This window comes from Moschus berezovskii, chromosome 4 (genome assembly GCF_049115385.1).
Source record: "Moschus berezovskii isolate FMDL1 chromosome 4, NW_MosBer_1.0, whole genome shotgun sequence".
Taxonomy (NCBI): domain Eukaryota; kingdom Metazoa; phylum Chordata; class Mammalia; order Artiodactyla; family Moschidae; genus Moschus; species Moschus berezovskii.
This window is the reverse complement of record NC_142463.1, coordinates 54,164,980-54,187,080: the sequence shown is the minus strand read 5'-3', so window position 1 is coordinate 54,187,080 and position 22,101 is coordinate 54,164,980. Positions and strand designations below refer to the sequence as shown.

Below are 22,101 nucleotides of genomic sequence, written 5' to 3'. Positions count from 1 at the left end.
ATCTCTGGATTAATAGTATTTACGGTAAAATGGAACAGGGTTTCTCTTTGCCACATTCCTGGAATCAATAAAAAAACAACAGTAAAAGGCATTTTTTTCTGTGAATACCTAAATGACTTCATAACCATTACTCTACTCAGGAAAAATGATTCTTATAGCACAGTGAGGGGGAGAGAATGCTTGGCTTCTATTAAGACTAATGGAGATTGGGATGCAAAGTTCAGTTGTCAGGAAAGAAGCAGTTGCCATGATCCTGGAGAACTGGAGGAAAATTTACTAATTAGTTCTTTCTAAACCAAGAAGCTTTGTTTTACTTTCGTCCGTCATGAAAAGTAAAGCACAGGATCATATATATACCTAACAAGGGTAAATGAAGTATCTTCCAAAATTAAAAAAGATGACAAATGCAATAACATAACCTTAAATATATGGGGTTGTGCATTCTTTACTATAAAATTTAAGTCTACAAAATGTCGAAAACATCACATTTGAAAAACTGGGACTGATGTGAGATGATTTATCAACTCCATTCCTCCGGGGAGGGCAGGCCCCAAGCACATTTCCTACGGCATCCCTACTATTTTCCATTTTCTAAAATTATGCTTCTGGTCTAATCAAAATACTACTTTGACACAGACTTTTTAATCTTCCTTTTTTTCTTCCACAAAATCACCTCAGGTATCACAAATCCACTTTATTGGAAACCATAATCTTGTACTTAAAGAACAACTCAGTGTTAACCCCAGGCCCTCTGGACACCTTTAATCAGGTTTAGGTGAGTCCTGAAATCTTAGAATGCCTGATGGGGCTTGAGTCAGTAAGCAGGGTTTTACAGACCCTCTCTGTGTAGGGCCCACACCCCAGCCACCTTACCCTGTGACTGGCATGGCCCTGGCACTTCTGCTGAGTCAGGAGGGAATCCAGCCAGTCCCGGTTTCCCAGGAGAACCATGCCAAGCTGGGCCCAAGCTGCCCAGCATCCCCAAGGCAGGAGTGGCACCATCTGTCTTGAGCTTCCAGGTCTCTTTTTTTTTTTTCAAAAGATCATCAGATGTTCGCCTAAGTTGGTTTTCCTCAATTCGCTAAGCTTCAAATGCAAGGAAAGACAATTTTTCCTCAGGTGAATTCTGGGGCGAAAAAGCTGTAACTTCAGATCCAATGCTGATCTGAAAACAAATGCTGAGGAAGACAGACTAGGGGAGAGGAGCAGAGAGCAATTTCCAAGGAAAACCAGCATCATTAGGCTGATGCTAAAATCTCCTGTGAACCTTAAAGCCTGCCCTTAATGAAGGAAACTGCTTTCTAGGGAATGTGTTAGCTTACATCCACAAATGAATTCATTTGGAAGGATGGTTTTTCAATTTACAATTCACTCATTCATTCATTTGTTGGTCAGTGAGTACATATTGGATACTTTTATTTGCCAGGCTCTGTGTAAGGCCCTGGGGATACACAGCAAGCAAATGGACAAAAGTCCCTACCTCCGTGTGGCTCACATTCTCATGGGTGAAGAGAGGTTTCAAAATAAACAATTAGAGGAATAAGTAAAGAAGATAGAAAGGGGGAAATTTAATTTATTCTTGGTACATTAAATACTTTTTATACTCAGCCTTTTTGGGCTTGTAATTAAACAAAAATTCTCTGCTAAACAAAGCTTTCTATTTTTCGTAATGAATATCACATTTCTTAGCTCCAGATCATCTTGACCTATAAACTATTAGCTGTGAAAGTGACCCGATAGCCGTCTACTTCTCCCTTTTAAAAAACAAAAGCAATTGCATGGGAATTGTTGCCAGTGTTCTCAGACAGAATCAGAACACATTTACTTCTAAATTTCTGGCCCCCTATATTAGGGGAAGCACTTGTGCATCCTACCAGGATGAAAACTCTCGCCTTGGGCAGCCTTAGGGTAATAGAAGCAGCAGCAGGGACACACAGGACTCCTTGCTTTTGATCCATCTACACTCAAAACTCTTGTTTTCCTCAGCACATGACCACTAAATGAATTACCTGCTGGACACCCACAATCCTCCTGTTGCACCCTACGTGTGCAAACTCACACCGTGCTTTTGTTAAAGAACACAACACATCAGGTACACTCCAGAGAAAGTCCACACCATTTGAAATGTGTATGACCGGAATCTTCATAGCCATCATGTCTTCGTGTTTTAGAACTGGTTTCCATGAGCTATATGTAATATCTTGGCACAACAATGAATTAAAAGCATTAATTATTTACTAAGACACCAGGGGAAAGAAAAAAACCTTACAGTTAAATTCTCATGTTCCATTCCGTCACTCAGTCGTGTCCAACTCTATGCGAACCCGTGGACTGTAGCCTACCAGGCTTCTCCATCCATGGGATTCTCCAGGCAAGAATACTGGAGTGGGTTACCGTTTCCTTCTCCAGGGATCTTCCCGACCCAGGGATTGAACCCGGGTCTCCCGCATTGGGGGCAGAAGCTTTAACCTCTGAGCCACTAGTTGTGTCTGATTATTCATGGTTGGAATTAGATAGCCTTCTCCCTAACCTACTGGAACAGCGGTGCCCAATCTTTCTGGCAACAGGGACCAGCTTCGTGGAAGATAGTTTTTCCACAGACTGGGGCGGGAAGGGGGATGGTTTGGGGATGATTTAAGCATATTATATTTACTGTGCACTTTATTTCTATTATTATTACATCAGCTCCACCTCAGATCACCAGATATCAGATCCTGGAGACTGGGGGCTCCTGTGCTAGAAAGAGTTGTGGTGTTGAGGGAACCTGGGCTTAGACGTATTTCAGGACTGCCTGCTGCGCACTGTTATTATGTTGATCATAATGTGAACTTCTCAGCATGGGAAATTATAGGACACAAAGATAAAGTCAGATTTATTTTAGATGCAGCTGTCAAGTAACTTTACTGAATGCTGCCTGTTACATGTTCAGTGCAAACCACTGAGTACAACACTATATATTTAAGAAGGAACAGAGGGAGTGAGTATCTAAGTGGCTTGTGTGCTACAAGAAATTGCACAATGTCTTACCCGTCACCCAACCTCACAGAGTTGATAATCCTGACATTCGGTCAGCCTCAGCTTCTGTATTTTGCCTCCAACTGCTACTTAACTAAAGTTGTGCCCAGTAATGGCAATTTTTAGTTAATACTCACAATAAAAATGCTAATTTTTTGAGGCTCCAAAAAAAGTTTTCAGTGAATTGCTACAAGCATAACTAAGCTCTAGCCATACAGTGAAACCGGCTATGATTGTCAGACCTGCGATTTTTGTGTTTGTGTTTTATTTTTGTTATGAACCTCAAAAGACAGGTGGCAGAAAGGTGAGGAGCCAGAGAAAGCAAAATGGGTGCACTCCAAAGCTTGTAACTAAGCTTGGCACAAAAGCAAAAGGTGTTTGCAGCTGCCACTGCAGTATGGACCTTATCATCAATTTCGTTGAACTTGATTGAGATGAGGGAGTTAGAAGAGAGGCACTGTGGGTACAGCAGACCTTTTCCAGCTGTGGCAAAAGACAGGATTTTAATTCCCAGTTTACTGCTCACTATGTAACTTGCCCAAGTTATTCTATTTCTAAGAATTTCAAGTTTCATCACCCTGAAGGAGCCAGATGACATCGCTTCTAAGGTCCCCTCCATTTAATACATGTTTAAAATAGTCTGTCATAAAAAGCACAGTAACATGAGTTTATGCGGGCTAACATTTATTAATTCTTTTTGTATGTACAAGTACCACATTGTGCTCCATTATATCAGTCTTATTTATTTATGAAGACTTGGAGATTCTCCCCTAAGATGGCAGAGGAATAGGACGGGACACCACTTTCTCCTCAACAAATTCATTGAAAGATCATTTGAACTCTGAGTAAATATCACAAAACTACTTCTGAATGCTGGTGGAGGACACCAGGCACCCAGAAAGGAAGCCCATTGTCTTTGAAAGGAGGTAGGACAAAATATAAAAGATAAAAAGAGAGACAAAAGAGCTAGGGACAGAGAACCGTCCTGGGAAGGGAGTCTTAAAAGAGGAGAAGTTTCCAAACACCAGGAAACCCTCTCACCAGAGGGTCTGTGGGGAGTTTTGGAATCTCAGAGGGCAACATAACCTGGAGGGGGAAAAAAAAAAACAAAACCCACAGATTACGCGCCTAACTGCAACTCCCAGCAGAGAAGCAGTCCAGACGCTAGCGTCTGCCACCAGCAACCGGGGGCTGAACAGGGAGGCGTGGGCTGCATTGCTTAAGGTAAAGACAAGGCCTGAATTCCCTGAGGACAATCTGAGGGAGCTAATGTGAGAAAGCAACCAAAGCTGTGGGATAGCCAGAGAGAGGAAAAAAAAAAAGAGGAAAGAGAGAGCGAGAACTTTCCCACAAAAAGCTCTAACTTGAGGCACTGCCGGGCGCGCAGAGAACAGAGGACTGAGCAAATACCAGAGGAAAGCTAGCAGGCCGCGGCCCAGCCCATCTCCCGCCAGAGGCAGGGAGGCAGGTGGGCACCAGCCAGAGCTGGAAGGCAAGGGGCAAACTCGGCTCCAGAGACGGCAGCCTCTACTAAACTGCGAGCAGGCTCTCAGTTGCTAACCAAGTCTTCCTGGGATCCTGGATGGTTGACATCCATCAGGAGGGTCGCAGCCAGAGATCAGCTCCCCAGAGGAGGCACAGGGCACACCTGAGACGGTGCTCCCACTGCACACCCAGGAAACTGAGTAGCTGGGACGGGCAGGTGATAAGACGCACCGCCAAACTGGGAGAGTGCCCTTGCCAAGCACCTGGTCACCTGAACTGCTCGGACCTTGGAAGGGCACAAAATGCAGGCCCAACTGAGTCTGCGCCTTTGTGGAGTACCCGATTACCTGAGCGGCGTAGATCTGGGAAGTGCACGTAATCCAGGGCCTGCCTTAGACAGTTCCCCTGCAGAGCAACCTGGAGCCTGAGCAGTGTAGACCGGGAAAGCACACACGCAGTGAGTGGGGGGCAAACCCATTGTGGCCTAGAACCTGCGAGCACTCCCCACATATGCCAGTGATATTTGTTTGCAGTGTTCCTCCCTCCCCGCAGCACAATTGAACAAGTGAGCCTAAATAAATGACCACCTTTGCCCCCTTATGTCAGGGCAGAAATTAGATACTGAAGAGACTTGCAAAGAGAGGAAGCCAAAATAAACAGAGGGAACCGCTTTGGAAGTGACAGGTACAACAGATTAAAACCCTGTAGTTAGCATTGGCTACATTGGGAGGGACCTATAGACGTTGAGAAGAAGTGTTAGCTGGAACAAGGAACTATCTGAAACTGAACTGACCCCACACTGTCCTCAACAGCTCCAGAGAAATTCCTAGATATATTTTACTAAATTTTAAGTTCTTTATTACTCCTTTAATTTTCATTTTTAAAACCTACTATTACCTTGCAACAAAAGATCCTATTTTTAAAGCAAATTTCATATTTTTTTATAACTTTTGCAATTTTGTTTTTTTTTAATATTGTATTTTTGAGAGTCTAACCTCTAGATTTTTAATCATTACTTTTTGGTATTTGTTATGAATTCTGTACCTTTAAGAATCCAATCTTCAGTACCCATTTTTACTTAGGAGTGTGATGACTGGCTTGATTGCCCTCTCCCCCTTTTGACTCTCCTTTTTCTCCCCAGGTCACCTCTGTCTCTCCCTCACCTTCTCTTCTCTACTTAACTCCGTGAATCTCTGTGTGTGTTCCAGGCTGTGGAGAACACTTAGGGAACCGATTACTGGCTGGATCTGTCTCTCTCCTTCTGATCCCCCCTTTTATCCTCCTGGCCACCTCTGTCTCCTTCCTCCCTCTTCTCTTCTCAGTGTAACTTCATGAACCTCTCTGAGTGTTCCAGGCTGTGGAGAGCACATAGGAAACTGATTGCTGGCTAGCTTGCTCTCTCCCCTTTGATTCCTCCTCTTCTCCTCCTGGCCACCTTTATCTCCCTCCTCCCTCTTCTCTTCTCCATGTAACTCTGTGAACCTCTCTGGGTGTCCCTCACTGTGGAGAATATTTTCACCACTAACCTAGATGTTTTATCATCAGTGCTGTATGGATAGAGAATTCTTGACGCTATTATAAGAATGAGACTGAAAGCCAGAGGCAGGAGGCTTAAATCCAAAACTTGAGAACACCAGAAAACTCCTGACTCCAGGGAATATTAATCAACAAGAGCTCATCCAAAAGCCTCCATACCAATACCGAAACCAAGCTCCACCCAAGAGCCAACAAGTTTCTGAGCAAGACATACCAAGCTAATTCTCCAACAATGCAGGAATATAACTATGAGCACAAAAATACAGGCAGCCAAAAGCCACACCAAACCCACAGACACCTCAAAACTCACTACTGGACACTTCATTGCACTCCAGAGATAAGAGATCCAGCTCCACCCACCAGAACACCAACGCAAGCTTCCCTAACCAGGGAACCTTGACAAGCCAATTGTCCAATCACACCCACAGGGAGGAACCTCCACAATAAAGAGGAACCACAAACTTCCAGCATACAGAAAGGCCACTCCAAACACAGCAACCTAAACAAGATGAAAAGGCAGAGAAATACTCTGCAGGTAAAGGAACACGATAAAAACCCACCAAACCAAACCAAAGAGGAGGAAATAGAGAGTCTACCTATTTATGAAGACTTCAGGGCCTAATAATCATAACAATACTGACAACAACTAGCATTTATTGAACACTTACTTCATGCCAGGTTTTATACTAATGGGTTGACTTTACCTGAACTCAGAAATCCCTCCTCTCTAATACGTGGTCACCACGGCCACATCTTCTGTATCTTGTCTCCAACTACTATTTAAATTACAGCTGTGCTTAGTAATAGCAATTGTAACCCAATACTCATAGTTAAATTGCTAATTCTATCACATGCCTCAAATATAAGTGTTAGTGAACTATACATGTGTAACTAACCTACAACGCAGTGAAGCTGGCTGTGGGTGCCAGTCTTATGATTTCTGAGTTGTATATGCATTTGCATGTACATAATTAAATAATCACAGTGACACTATGAAAGTGTCAGATTATTCTCATTTTCAGATAAGGAAATGGAGAGGTTAATTAACTTAAGCGAAGTCATTCATCTGGTAGGTGGTAGTCAAATCCCGGAGTCTTCCATTCCCTGGAATATAAATTCCATGATGGTAGCAACCATGTCTGTCTCATTTGCCTCTGCCTCTCCTGTGCCTACAGCAGGGCCTGACATACAGCAGGTGATCAATAAATACATGTGGAATGAGTGAAGAGTTAACTCTTATCCCTTACTCTCAACCACACTGCCAGATACATCACATAGTCAACCCTCCCAGTGATCTTGTAAGAGACAGCAAGGAAGGCCCTAGTGGTGAGCACAGGTAGATTAGCATCATTTCTTTCATCTCTACTCCTGGAAAACCAAGTGAAACTGTGCATATTTTGTTGGCCTTAAGCCCCTTCCTTTTGCACAAAGGATGACAGAACTGTGGAGTATTTGTGTCAGGGAGTCCAAGTGGATAAGCCTGCTTCCCTTGGCCTTTGCTCTGGAAATGGCATTCCCATTGGCAGTGGGTCCTGATTTTGCAAGGAAAAGCCAGTTGGCTGATTAGTTGTATGAGTGACCATCTCTTGTAGGAGTTCTGATTAAGTTTTCATCATGCCTCTGCCTTTGGACCATGAATAAGAGTGTCTTGCTTTTCTATCACCAAAACTGGTTACCTGTTAATGTATTTTCAGCCCTAACAGAAGAGAAATGAGAAGGGAGATGGCTTGAGTGTCCCAGCAGCACTCAACCTCTATCACTAGTGCTGAGCAGAGCCACCCATCCCTTAAGAGTTGACAGAGCACCCCTGAGATAAAGTGGACACCGCAGCTGAAGCCACAAGTGCTCAGAGTGCAGCCACGTCCATTTAGAACACAAGAAAGCAAAGGCAGCCTCCTGGAGGAAGGATTTGCTCCCAGTTGAAAACATCCGGCTCTGTGGAATCCAAGAGGATTGATTGTTTAGTAAATATTTCATCAGGAACATCAGCTGTGGAATTTGGATGCTTAAGTGTTGCAGATAATTAAATGTAAATAATTAAAAATTAATAATGTTTGAAATGTTAAGCATAATGAGGCAGCTGATATCATATAAGAAGGGGTCCACTCATCCTGAAGATTCGCTGGCTGCCTTCAGGGCTGGGTCACAGCCGAGATGGCTTGCGTCAGTTCCTGATAGTTCCAGGGATACAGCACTTCACTCTAACTTGGCAAAAGGCACTCACTACCAACAGATGTCTTCTGGTCCACACCACTGTAGTACGCAGATCTTTCCAAAGGCTCTATCCAGAGCTGTTACTGGGGCGTGTGTGAGCGGGGGCAGGGGAGAGCCTGTAAACGTACTGCCAGAAATCACACTTGCAGTCAGGAGGTGCTAGAACTGAAACAAAGATGAATCCACATTTGTTTAGTGAATTATGTAATGGAAATAGGCTCCCTGGAGAGTTGTTCCATTTAGTCTTTTCTCTTGCTCTTGCTCTCTCATCTTCAATCATTTCCCTATTCCTCCCCAGTAGCTACTTCTCTTCCTTCTAAAAATAACATGCTCAAGTGTTTCTCCTCGTACAAAGAGAATTCTCTCGACGTGTCTCCCTGTAAAAGCCTCCCCTCTCTCCTTTCTTTCCTCATCAAATTTCTTGAAAGAGTGTAGCACGTTCCCTCCTCCCTCTCTGCAGCCCTGCTTCCCTGGTGTGGCAGCCTGACCCTGCCATCACCACACCACGCACAAACTGCTCCCAGCAGTTACTGATGCTGTATTGCCCCATAAATCTAATGCTCTCTCTTTTTAAAAATCCTTTTTAAATTTATTCATTTCTTTATTTTTTGACTGCACTGGGTCTTTGTTGCTGCATGTGGGTTTTCTCTAGTTGTGGGGCATGGGGGTCTACTTGCAGTACATAGGCTTCTTATTGAGGTGGCTTCTCTTGTTGCAGAGAAGGGTTCTAGGGCATGTGGGCTCAGTAGCTTTGGCACATGGGTTTATTTGCTCTGCAGCATGTAGAATCTTCCTAGACCAGGAATCAAACCCCGGATTCTTAATCTCTGGGCCATCAGGGAAGTACCAATGCTCTATTAAGGCTTCTCCATAGCATCTTGTGCTTGCAACTCTATTTTTCTGAAATCATTTTCTCCTCTGGTTTAAGCTCTAACATTTTCTCCTGATGCTCCATCTACCTCTATGGTGACCAATGTTTAGTTCCTGGCCTGTCCTCAAAGGTGAGCTTTTCCCCTACATTCTTTTCTTCTCTATAAAAGGGCCTGCAAATGCAAGTCCAACAGAGAGAAAGCCAGAAACATAAACTCGTGAAATAGATGGCTTAGGAGAGGTATAAGACAATAGGGAGTGGTGTGGTCTGTGGTAAATGGATATTGTATACCCTCATGCCAAAGGCATTCAAATTGGAATACAGTCATTTTGATCTCTTTAGCGGCCTTACTGAGAGCAAGGAATTATAAGCATAAATATTAATGGTCAGGTAGGACGCAGGAGAAAAAGGCATGTTTCTTTTATGTTCTCCTCTGGTAAAGATGGGACTGATATCAGTATCAGGGATGGTTGCTGTTGGTTTTCTATTGTTTTTTCTTGTCATGGTACACAAAGAAGTAACAGCTACTGAGCACAAAGTACCTTGGCCAGCTGAATGCATTCATTTCCTGTTTTTCTTTGAGGTCTGCATGCACTCTGTTTAGGAAATACTTGTTGGGTGTTTGCCTTACTTAGAATACTTGCTCTTTCTTCTCAACTCAGCAGACTCAACTCTTCCTCACACCACCTTCTATCAAGCTACCAACCATTCATTCTCTTTAAAAGAAAAAAACGTATTGGGGGTTTAAAAGAATTGATGCTTTTGAACTGTGGTGTTGGAGAAGATTCTTGAGGTCCCTTGGAGCCTCTCCAACCAGTAGTCCAACAAAGGAGATCCAACCAGTCCATCCTAAAGGAGATCAGATCTGGGTGTTCATTGGAAGGACTGATGTTGAAGCTGAAACTCCAATACTTTGGTCACCTGATGCGAAGAGCTGCCTCATTGGAAAAGACCCTGATGCTGGGAAAGATTGAGGGCAGGAGGAGAAGGGGACGACAGGGTGAAATGGCTGGATGGCATCACCGACACAATGGACATGGGTTTGAGTGAACTCCGGGAGTTGGTGATGGACAGGGAGGCCTGGCGTGCTGTGATTCATGGGGTCGCAAAGAGTCGGACACGACTGAGCGACTGAACTGAACTGAGCATGGTTTTAGATTATGAATGAAGGAAAATATTTGCAAATTATTCAGCAGATAAGAGGTAAATATCCAAAATATATAAGGAACTCATACAACTCAATAGCAAAAAAACCCGAAACAATCCAGTTAAGAAATGGGCAGAGAAAATAAATAGGCATTTTTTGTTTTTCCAGAGAAGATCTACAAATGCTAACAGGCACATGCAAACGTGCTCAACATCACTAATCAGGGAAATGCAAATAAAAATCACAAACTATCACCTCACACCTGTCAGAATGACTATCATCCAAAGGACAAGAAATAAGAAGTGTTGGGGAGAATGTGGAGAAAAGAAAACACTTGTGCACTGTTGGTGGGAATGTAAGCTGGTGCAACCACTATGGGAAACAGTGTCAAAGTTCCTTAAATATTGTGTTGGTATTTATTTGGTAAACAAAATTACCGGATTTTCCAGCAATCCTACTTTGGGGCATATAGCCAGAGGAAATAAAAATAGGATATCAAAGAGATAACCACATTCCCATGTTCACTGTAGCATTATTCACAATAGCCAAGTTATGGAAACAGCCTAAATGTCCATCAACAGATGAATGGATAAAGATTATATGGAATATATACACAGTGGAGTATCATCCAAGAGAAAGGAAATCCTGCCATTTGCAACAGCATGGATAGAACTTGAGGGTATTTTGCTACGTGAAATAAGACAGAGAAAAATAAATACTGCATAATGTCACTTACAAGTGAAATCTTAAAAAAATAAAGCCAAACTCTTATAAATAGAGAGTAGAAAAGTGGTTGCCATGGGCTGGGTGGTGGTGGTTGGGGTAACAAGAAATAGCTTATAAATGGGTATACAGTTTTAGCTGTAAGCTCTATAAGATTTGGGGTGCTAACGTAAAACATAGTGACTAGGGACTTCCCTGGTAGTCCAGTAGTTAAGGCTCCATACTTCCAATGCAGGGGATGTGGGTTCTATCCCTGATTGGGGAACTGAGATCCCACATGCTGTGCTAAGATCCCCATGTACCAGGAGACAAAAATAAATAAACAAACAAAAACAAAAACACATGAAAGAAGTGGTTACATTTAGGACTTCCCTGGTGGTATAGTGGATAGGAATCTGCCCGCCAATACAGGGGACGCAGGTTTGATCCCTGGTCCAGGTAAACTCCACATGCCGCAGAGCGACTAAGCCCGTGCACCACCACGACTGAGCCTGTGCCATAACTGCTGAAGCCCACACACCGCAACTACAGAGTCCACGAGCTACAACTAATGAAGCCCTTGTTCCTAGAGCCTGTGCTCCACAAGAGAAGCCACCGCAATGAGAAGCCTGTACACCACAAGGATGAGTAGTCCCTGCTCACTGCAATTAGAGAAAGCCCGTGCACAGCAATGAAGACCCACTGCAGCCCAAAATAAAACAAGAAAACATAGTGACTGTAGCTAATAACACTGTATTGCATAACTGAAATTTGCTAAAACAGTAAAACTCACATATTCTCACCAAAAAAAAAAAAAAAAAATATATATATATATATATGAAATGTAGTATGGTTTTTAACTGTGCTGATAATTAATAAGATTATTATTTTTTTTATTAACGTCCTGGTTACAAACTTATGGGCTTTGAATGATTTGCCTCTTTCCTACTTCCCTAGCCCCAAATTCCTATTATTTTAGTGTGTGAATTTGCAAAACTTTGGTCTTTCAGAAAATCTTTTATTGTCAAATCGTCAAAAACAACAATCAAACAGAAATGACAAACAAAACCAAAAATCACCTGCAGGCTAGTGTAGGACCTCTGCTCTACAACTCCTCTAGAGTGATCTTAATCTTTTTTTTGCTTCTATTAACTCCTCCTATGTTGCTGATCCCCAGACCTATATCTTCCAGTGCAGGCCATCTCTAGAGAGGGAGATGATATCTGATGGTCTACAAAATGTCTCAATGTGGCATCTTCAAGGAATGTGTCCAGAATGAGTCTCTTACTGCTTTCCTTGACAACTCCCCCAGGCCCGCCAACAGTCACACAGGCACACACACAGGCTCAGCTTCCTGTTGTAAGTTGGATTGTGACTTCAGACTCAGTTTTGAGTCTCTAGTCTTACCCATCTTTCAGTCAGTGGGTCACAAAGTCCTATCAATTCTTACTTTGGTTTTTTGGTGTTTTTTCTTTTCTTTACAATTAAAGTATAGCTGATTTTCAATGCTGTGTTAGTTTCAGGTGTATAGCAAAGTGATTTAGTGATACATACACATACATCCTTTTTTTTAAATAAAAAAAGATTTTTTTTTTTTAGCACAGGCAACTATACTCAATATTTTGTAATAAATAAGGGGAAAAAATCAATTCTCACTTTGAAAGAGATTTTACATTCCACTCTTTTGCACTCAATTCTGCTCTCACTTCTCTCGTTGAAGATTTCATCTTTTGCCTGAAGAAATCCACTGTTTCTCTGACTCCATCCCTTCTCTGCACCAATGTATATGACACACTGAGGTTTCAGACAGACTGAGAGATGGGAGATGAAATAAGCTCAGCTTTCAGAATTACCCTTAATGCTTCATGGGCCTTTCTGAAGGGAATGACTTATGGGGATAAGTGTTATTTTTCAGCTAAATTGGAGAACAAAAAAGCCAGACAATATCCTGAGACTCAACTAGATTTGATGGCTGTCAACAGTGAATGAGCCTGATTTTCTGAGCATATGACACTTAGATGGTGGTTGGGAGACATTTACTGAATGAAGGTTGGAACACATGACACTGATGCCTTAGGAACCTGGAAACTGCCTGCCCACTTCCCCTGCACCAATTTGATTTTAGATTCTATCTTAAAATCCTTCTATCAGCAAAGAGAAAGGAGGACCTGTCTCGTGTTCAGTCAGAGGACGTTTATTCTCCTTCCTGGGAGAATAAACACTGGGCTGAATTTGGAGGATTTCCTGTATATTGGAGGTGCCAGAAAACTGATGATGGAGTATGGGAATGACTTTGTCAACAAGGGGATACTTTCTTTTCTAGTCATACCTTCTGTTTCTACCCAAAGGAAGCTCTCTGAGCCTGAAAGTGTTCAAGCATTAGTTAATAATGCTTAATAAATAAGTTGTAAATTTTGCCTACCTCTATGATTTTCAAATTTCCATTTGAAATGGTTATCTGAAGCAAATTTCTCTACTTCAGAATTCACTCGCTAACTTCCAAGTGAAAATGAAAGTGAAGTCGCTCAGTTGTGTCTGACTCTTTGCGACCCCACGGACTGTAGCCTACCAGGTTCCTCCGTCCGTGGGATTTTCCAGGCAAGAATACTGGAGTGGGTTGCCATTTCCTTCTCCAGGAGATCTTCCCAACCCAGGGACTGAACCTGGGTCTCCCGCATTTTAGGCAGACGCTGAGCCACCAGGGAACTTTCAATTACCTGACTGTTAATGAATAAGCTTCCCACCTAGCATGTAAATTTTTTCATAACAGGGCCCTACTTACCTGTCCTCTTTCAGCCCTCAACTCATTTACATAAGGACTGGCTGGAACCCATTGAGCCCTATGCAGTTTTTGGAACATATACTATGTGCACCCTTTTTCTGCTTTTGCTTAGGTTTCCCCCTTTATCTGGAATGTCTTCACTTTGGCTCCTCCCATCATCCTTTGAGGTTCAGATTAATTATTTCTTCCTGCAAACCTTCCCAGTTCCTGAGCCGCCCACCCCCTTTAAAACTGGATATGAGGTCTTTTTCTTCTAAATCCTAAATTACATAGGAATTCAACCAATAATTATACCAATAAGGTATACTACATGGCCCTTCCAATACTTGCTGTATCATTTCAGACTACAGCTCAGTTTTAAAAATGTATTATCTGTGTTAATTTCTTGATACTGACCATGATGTCATAATAAATTCTGCATCACACTGGACAACAAAATGCCATATTCAATTCTTAGACATGATTCCCTGTCTCCTTTGCAGTTCCTCTTCTATAGAACTATTATTTATTGAATCTTCTCAGGATTCTATTCTGAATTCTTCTAATATCATGTTTATGTTACCTATTTCTATGGATTTAAATAATATTTACCTATTTACAACTTCCAAATATGCATCTTCAGTTTCAATTTTCATCTGGACTTCAAACTCATATAGCTAAGAGCCAGCTCAGACATCTAAGACTCAGCATGTACAACTGCATTCTTGAATGTCTCTAAATCTAGGAAGGGGAACAAAAAGAGGAATCATTTTTTAAAAAGAAAATAACCCCTATTTAAAAAGAAGACTTTTCCAATGGTCCTAGAATCCCCCACTTCTAAAAGGGCCTTGGAATCATCCAGCCCATGTCCTCATTTGCAGATGAAAACTCACATCTTCTGGTACAAAGTCCATTGTTCTTTCCACTACAACACCATGTAACCTCTTCCATGGGCCTTAGAAAGAGCTTTAGTAGCCAAGATTCATTATCCGTAGCTCAACAATTAATGTAATTTCAAAAATAAAACATAAACCTGAAAATAAATCTCCTAGATTTACTCCATTTGGGCAATCTCGCAAATACTATTTAATTACGTTATCATGATACTGTCTAAGGGTTGACCTCACAATGGGAACTAATGCAAAGAAAGGCTTCCTTCTCCCTCAACTCCAACAGCACATGCACACAATGTCTCAAACGAAAAACATCCTGCAGTGAAACTGTTAGTAACCTTTCCTCCAACGGGAAATGCTCATTCCTAAGAAGAAACAGGCCAACATTTTTGGTGTGTGTGTTTTCCTTACTCTATTTTAGAGTATGAACAACCAACTAAACTGCAAGTTTGGTTCTTACTTCGATTGAAGGTAGATCTGTTGCTTCAAATAAAATACAATGAATCAGATATTTGCTTTAAAGATTTGGGTATCAACAAAATAAAGAAAGCGATAGACTGGGACAGTATTTACAGTACATATGACAAAGGTGTAAAAGCTTAATTACATAATTAGCTTCAAGTTAATGTAAAAATGGTAAGATCTTGCAAGTGTCAATGAACAAGTTACAAAAGAAAATCATATAAGAACAAACATATATGCAAAACTTTTAACCCAACTAGAGTTGACTCACTGGAAAAGAGTCTGATGCTAGGAGGGATTGGGGGTGGGAGGAGACGGGGACGACAGAGAATGAGATGGCTGGATGGCATCACCGACTCGATGGACATGAGTTTGAGTGAACTCTGGGAGTTGGTGACGGACAGGGAGGCCTGGCGTGCTGTGATTCATGGGGTCGCAGAGTCGGACACGACTGAGCGACTGAACTGAACTGAACTGAAGAGGCTTTTATTGACTTTTTTTTTTTTAATTAAGGATGATTTTTATGTCTGCAGAAGACAACCTTCCTATTACACTAGAGGAAAGTTCAGAGTGCTTGTGGAAAGTGAAAAGTCGTTCAGCAGTGTCTGACTCTTTGCAACCTTATGGACTGTAGCCTGTCAGGCTCCTCTGTCCATGGAGCTCTCCAAGCAAGAATACTAGAGTGGGTAGCCTATCCCTTCTCCAGGAGATCTTCCCGACCCAGGAATCAAATCAGGGTTTCCTACATTACAGGCGGATTCTTTACCAGCTGAGCTACCAGGGAAGTACTTAGGGAGTTAGGACTGATTCCTGGTTCTTTCCTGTATTAATAAATGACTGCTCAGAGTCTCCAGCTTTCGTGAGAAATTGGTATAACCCCCCAAAGGGTTAGCATTAGTTGTACCTGAGATGTTATATACAAAGTCTGGCACAGAATCCACATCTTGTTAAGTGTAAGCTCATGAGAGTAGGACCTAATTTTATTCATGTCTGTACTCCCAGGGGTTAGATAGTGCCTGGCCTTTTCAGATATTTGATAATAACAGTAATAATAATTCTTGAATTATATTACATCAAAATGATTTGAATTACCACCTTACGATAAATCTTTTTTACAAATCCCAAGTGTTTTGCTGTAAATGCTAGGATCAAAGGTCTTAAGTTTTTGTGTTAACTTTACAATTCGATTTTTCAACATCTGAAAAAATTTTCCTTTTAAAAAAAAAAAAAGAGTTAACCAAAGAATTGAAGCCATAATAACCAACTAATACAACACCAGTTTTACTCCTAAATAATTAAGATTACTTCTGATAATTTGATAATTTAGCACTTCACAGAAGAAGTAAATTACCAACCTACACCTTTACATATACATATTTATTCGATTCAACAAGAGTATGCAATGACATATTGCCACTAGTGATGATTTATTCCTAAATAATAACTCCTGAATAGAGCTCTGCTTTATGGATCTTTGGTGAGAATTTTAAAAAATGAATTCTGCATAAGAGATGATATTAAAAAGGGAAAAACCCATAATTTGATTTTCCCCCTATCTGGACATTGTATTGGCTTCCTTTTATTAATCTTAGCAATAGAATCGCTTTGACATATTATTGTTATTTATTACTCATTTCCCACATATTTCCAAAAAGAAAAAAGCTTTAGAGCAGTCCATTTTAACATGCTGTTATGTTTTTAGTATTTGGTTCCCTGGAAGCAGCTGTAAAATTGAGTATATATAGCTAGCTCAGGATAACATACTGTGGAACCAATTTTCCTGTGACAAATAAATAAAAGTGTTTATTACCTGCCCACATACTTATTATGCTGAAGTCATTTCTATTAAATCAGAAATTAGGCAAAGTGAAATCTGACTTAGGAAACACCCAAGAGCAGAATCAAATGGAAATAATTGTCGTCTAATTTGTGAATACAGTATACAGCTTTAAAATATCACCTACAGATTCATAGTCTGATTGATTAGCTAAAATTTTCAAAATCATGTCTCAAGACTCCATAGATTCTTTCTAAATGGAGATTTTCTTCCTTTTTTTTTTTTTTTTATTCAGGATTGATTGCTTCAGAGGATCTGCCAAGCAAAGGCTTTCCTTTTAGCCTGTTAATAACTACCAAAATATTCACAGTATTCCCTGGGCTTTCACCACTTCTTACATCGCCAGGTTTTAGCATGCAGGCCTTATTCTCAACCCAATTACCTGGATATGAAGCAGGAACTTCACAGCTGTCACAAAACACCTATACCATTTTAGAAAGGCATTGCTATCAATAACCAAAAAAACCGGGGATTTTATCGCAGACAATATGTGAAATTGCACCTCACTGACAAAACCATTGCAGAACCTGGGTGATAATATTATTATAGTAATTACCATATGTCTTACATCAACTGCAACTCTAGTTTTATTATCATTCAGGTTTCTAGAAGGAGATAGGAGGGAGCTGTCACAGTTAGACAGTTTGTCCTCTATTCAACTGCCAGCTCCCCCCATGAAATGCAGGCTCTCTATTCTACCAAAGGAAATACAATTATAACTCCATTTGCATTGAGAACAAGAGAGGCCCTGGGTTAATTACAGGTAAGGTTCTATTTACATTCCCTGGGGCTTGCTACAGCCAGATTCCATTTCTGAGGTGAAAAAAAGCTGCTGGAGTTTGAACTATGGACACATTTTTTTTTTTTTTATTCCACCCTTGAAATTTTGTGTGGCCAAAGAAAGCCTGTCACTCAAGGATCTTTCAAATGTAACCCCAGAAACCTCCATTTTCCAGAGTCTGTATGTAGTTAAAGTAAGTTTAGAATCCAAAGTCTAAACAAAAGAGAAGGAAGATAGAGTCTGAGGCCATTTGAGGCCATCCTTGTGATGATCAGGACAAGAGAGGGTAGTAATATATTTATTATTAGTGTTATATAATGAATTGATTAAAAATGTAAGTCAAAGGGATGGTACAAGGGGAGAGCCTGAATGCCAGTAATACACTAAGAGGACTATTTCCTGACAAGAGACTGAATTTCCAACAAAGAATTTTCCTCATTTATAAGGTTTATTGGCTTGTTTTTGGATTTTAGGACTCTTTTTTTGGCTAAGGAAAGGATGAACTATTTTTTAGCTAAGGAAAGGATGTACTAACCTCAGCTGATGGCTGGGATGTGTCTCTGAGATCCTGAGTTCACAGGAGAGAATTATTTCTCCTGATTTAGATTCAGCTTTCCAAAAATATGGACACAGCAGGTCTCATGCCATTTGTGTTCTTGCCAAGGTAATTACAGACTGTTTAGCTGTCTGCTTGCAATCCAATAATCCAAGTTCTATATGGTATTCCAGATGTCTACAGCTAGCCTTTTCCCAGTCATTATCCATCGTATCTACTTTATTTTGCTCATACTTATCACTTATAATCTGATATATCTTTAAAAAATATATATTTGTTTAGATGTTTCTTTTTGGCTTCAGCCTTCGTCCCCTCCCCCCATCACAAGCACCTAAGAAAGGCAGCTCCCCGAAAGTTAGGGTCCTTATTTGTAGCCTAAAACAACACTAGACACATAGCATGTACTTAATCATTATATTAAAGGAAAGAATAAACTGCTATGATAATTTCAGAAGATCTGAATGTTGGCTTTGGCAGCAGCCATTGTCAGAGCACCATTGCTGCATAGATGCTCTAGACATGGAGGTTGCTTTCTTTACAATCCATTTTTCTAGGAGCAAAATTTTAAGATACATTTAAGAAATGGAGTGGACAACAATTCTAGTTTTATGGACTTAGATTCTTTTGAAGAAAAAAACATTACCTCTAAAGAGTTTAATGCATGCAGTTTCCTAAAGAACCCGTCTCAGAGGAAAAAGAAGGAAGATTCTGACCTCATTATACTTATATCAGAAGAAGAAAGAGGTGGGAACTGAAAATAGTTCCAGTGGCAAAGAGAAAGTAAAGTAGTAGTACCTTTTTGTAATGAGGATGGTGGGCATATGTCACCCCATGCAAGGAATACATCCTACAAATGCAGTTCCTTACTTCCAACCTGAAGATCTCAATTGTGTGTATGTGTATGACCATATTAAATTAAAAGGCAAAGCAAAACAAAAAGTTTGTCAAGAGGCGTGAGGACATTCACATGAGTGCAAGAGGGATGGCTTTGGCAAAAGTCTTGGCAGGCAGGCTGCAAGGTGTTTCACATTTTAATAGAGACAAAAATCTTATCATCTTCAATTCCAAGGGAGATTTCATAATGGTACTGTTACTGACCAGGTTGTTGGCCTTCCCCAATTAATAGAAATTGACTAGAGGCCAGACCAGAGGTTCAGGCCAGGCTTTACTGGGGTCCCTGTTGGAACAGAGGGAGCAAGAACAAACAATAGGCTCCTTTGCTTGCTCACTCCTGGAGTAGGGTAGTGAGCTTGTTCCTTATAAGGGCTGAAGTTAGGGGTGTGTGCAGGGATTGAGCAGAAGGGTGACTTAGGTGTTTTGCCCACCCCTATGGTGATGGCAAGCCACTCCAGTACTATTGCCTAGAAAATCCCATGGATGGAGGAGCCTGGTAGGCTGCAGTCCGTGGGGTCACTAAGGGTCGGACACGACTGAGCGACTTCACTTTCACTTTTCACTTTCACACATTGGAGAAGGAAATGGCAACCCACTCCAGTGTTCTTGCCTGGAGAATCCCAGGGACGGGGGAGCCTGGTGGGCTTCCATCTATGGGGTCGCACAGAGTAGGACACGACTGAAGTGACTTAGCAGCAGCAGCAGCAGCATGGTGATGCTGAGTGCAGGGCGCATGTGCAGTACCCTGCATTTGCTCTCAACAATCAGTTTTGCTCCCTGCTCTTCAAAAGTGGCAGTTGGGTTTGTTAGCTTTTGGGTCCAGAATTTGCCCCAACTGCCCATGCATACAGTTATTTTTAGTCCCATGTAGCTTCTTTGTGTTTTGTTGCTGGAGGAGAGGTGTGTCCCTGTGTAAGCATTCCAGCATGGCAGCAAAGGGTCGAAGGTCCCAGCCTGTCTCAGTACAACATCAGCTTTGCTAAGATCCTCACTTACTCTTAGAAACTAAGCTATATTCAACAGCATTCTCATTTTGTTCAGTGAACTTCCCCTTGAATTGCCTCAGCAGTTGTATCCATTTCACCACCCTGCTTAAAGACCCTATTCAACAGTAACCCACTTACTCAGCAGACAGAAAGACTTGATTTGTGTAAATTCCCTGACTTTTCACCCCCACACCTAGAATGCATTTACTTTCACATATAGCCTAAATTATTTTCCTCTAGTTTGGGAGAAAGGTGTTCTCCCTCTTCTATGGGTAATGCCTCATGCTGTCCACCCAACTCATACACTGTCACAAAATTCTGGACCTCACTTTGCCAATAATCCCCTTCCTTTCCCATACCGACAACCTTTCTTCTAGTAACTCCTCATGGACAACAAACATAAAAGTCTCTTCCACAATTTAAAGAAAACTCTTTTCTTGACTCATTAATCTCCTTCACCTAAGTGAATATTTACCTTGACTTCGTCATTCCTACATTATTTAGTGATTTATTAAAATCCAGCTTCTGTCCTACCTCACTAAGATAAAAAAAAAATGCACTTCCTAATTCCTCAATCCAATTAACTCAGGTTTCATTTTCATTTCTTTTCTTTTTTTATTTTGAATTCTCCTTGTCTTGAAACTCTTGGCATCCTTGATATTATTTTCTCCTAAATCTCTGCTTACATTCCTGACTTGGTTTCCCCTGTTGCTGACTCTTTTTCCTTGTGTCCCTTAATGCTGTTTCTTTCCTGGGCCTTGTACTTGGTCTTCTTTACCTTCTACAGACAACCAAGTGATTTAATCCATTTCAGTAGCTCCAGTTACCACCTGAAAGATGCTAACGATTTGAAAAAAAGATCTCTCTGGTCAATATTTCTCTTTGGAACCATAGATATATGTGTTTGATACTTTCTAAACTACAGAATTGTGTCAAAATAACTTGGGAAACTGAGTCATCATCTACCAACTGAAAATCTATTACAGGTAAACTTTAAAAGGCTATAAAATGCAATAAACATGGTAACTGATTTTATTTTTAAATATCACACACACAATTTCCTTAGCCAGGCTTGCTACAATGGCAGGAACAGCTAAAATGGAGAAAAGAAACACGAGTTCTAATAATTTCGATGCATATAAATCTTGCTTTACCCATAAAATGTGCTTGGCAGTGAAAATTTGGATGTCAAAGTATTAGTTATCTATTGCTCAATAACAATATTATGACAAATTAGAAGCTTAAAATAACATATATTTATTGTCTCAGTTTATATGGGCCAGGAGTCTGGGCATGACTTTCCTGGGCCTTCTGCTTGGGTCTTACAAGGCTAAAATCCAGGCATTGGCAGGGACTGTGGTCTCATAAGAGGCTAAACTGGGTTAGGATCCACTTATAATCTCAATCTGGTTGTTGTCACCTTTAAGAGTCTCTGCCACAACAAATATATAATTTTCCTATGGAGGTGGGGGAAAGATGAAGTAGGCATTTGGTATTAGCAGAGGCAAACTATTATATATAGAAAGGATAAACAACAAGGTGACTATATTGCACAGGGAACTACTGGCTTGGCCAAAACATTCATTCAAATCATTCTATGACATTTTATGGAAACCCAAATGAACTTTTTGGCCAACTCAATATATTCAAAATCCTGTAATAAACCATGAAAGTGAAAGTGAGGTCGCTTAGTTGTGTCCAACTCTTTGCAATCCCATGGACTGTAGCCTATCAGATTCCTCCATCCACGTGATTTTTCTGGCTAGAATCCTGGAGTGGATTCTTTCTCCAGGGGATCTTCCCGACCCAAGGATTGAACCTGGGTCTCCAGCACTGCAGGGAGACTCTTTACCATCTGGAAATGGTAATAGCCATAATGGAAAAGAATAAGAAAAACAATGTATATATATGTGTGTGTGTGTGTGTGTGTGTGTGTGTGTGTGTAACTGAATCACTTTGCT

The 22,101-nt window shown here is 41.0% G+C and overlaps 1 protein-coding gene and 1 pseudogene across 2 annotated transcripts in view; one reads left to right on the top strand and one right to left on the bottom strand.

Annotated features, from left to right (window-relative positions):
- Positions 1 to 22,101, bottom strand: part of ST6GALNAC5 (ST6 N-acetylgalactosaminide alpha-2,6-sialyltransferase 5) — a 212,636-nt gene that overhangs the window by 127,587 nt on the left and 62,948 nt on the right. The gene's annotated exons all lie outside the window — the stretch shown is intronic.
- LOC148778047 (uncharacterized) lies at positions 3,019 to 4,937 on the top strand (annotated as a pseudogene).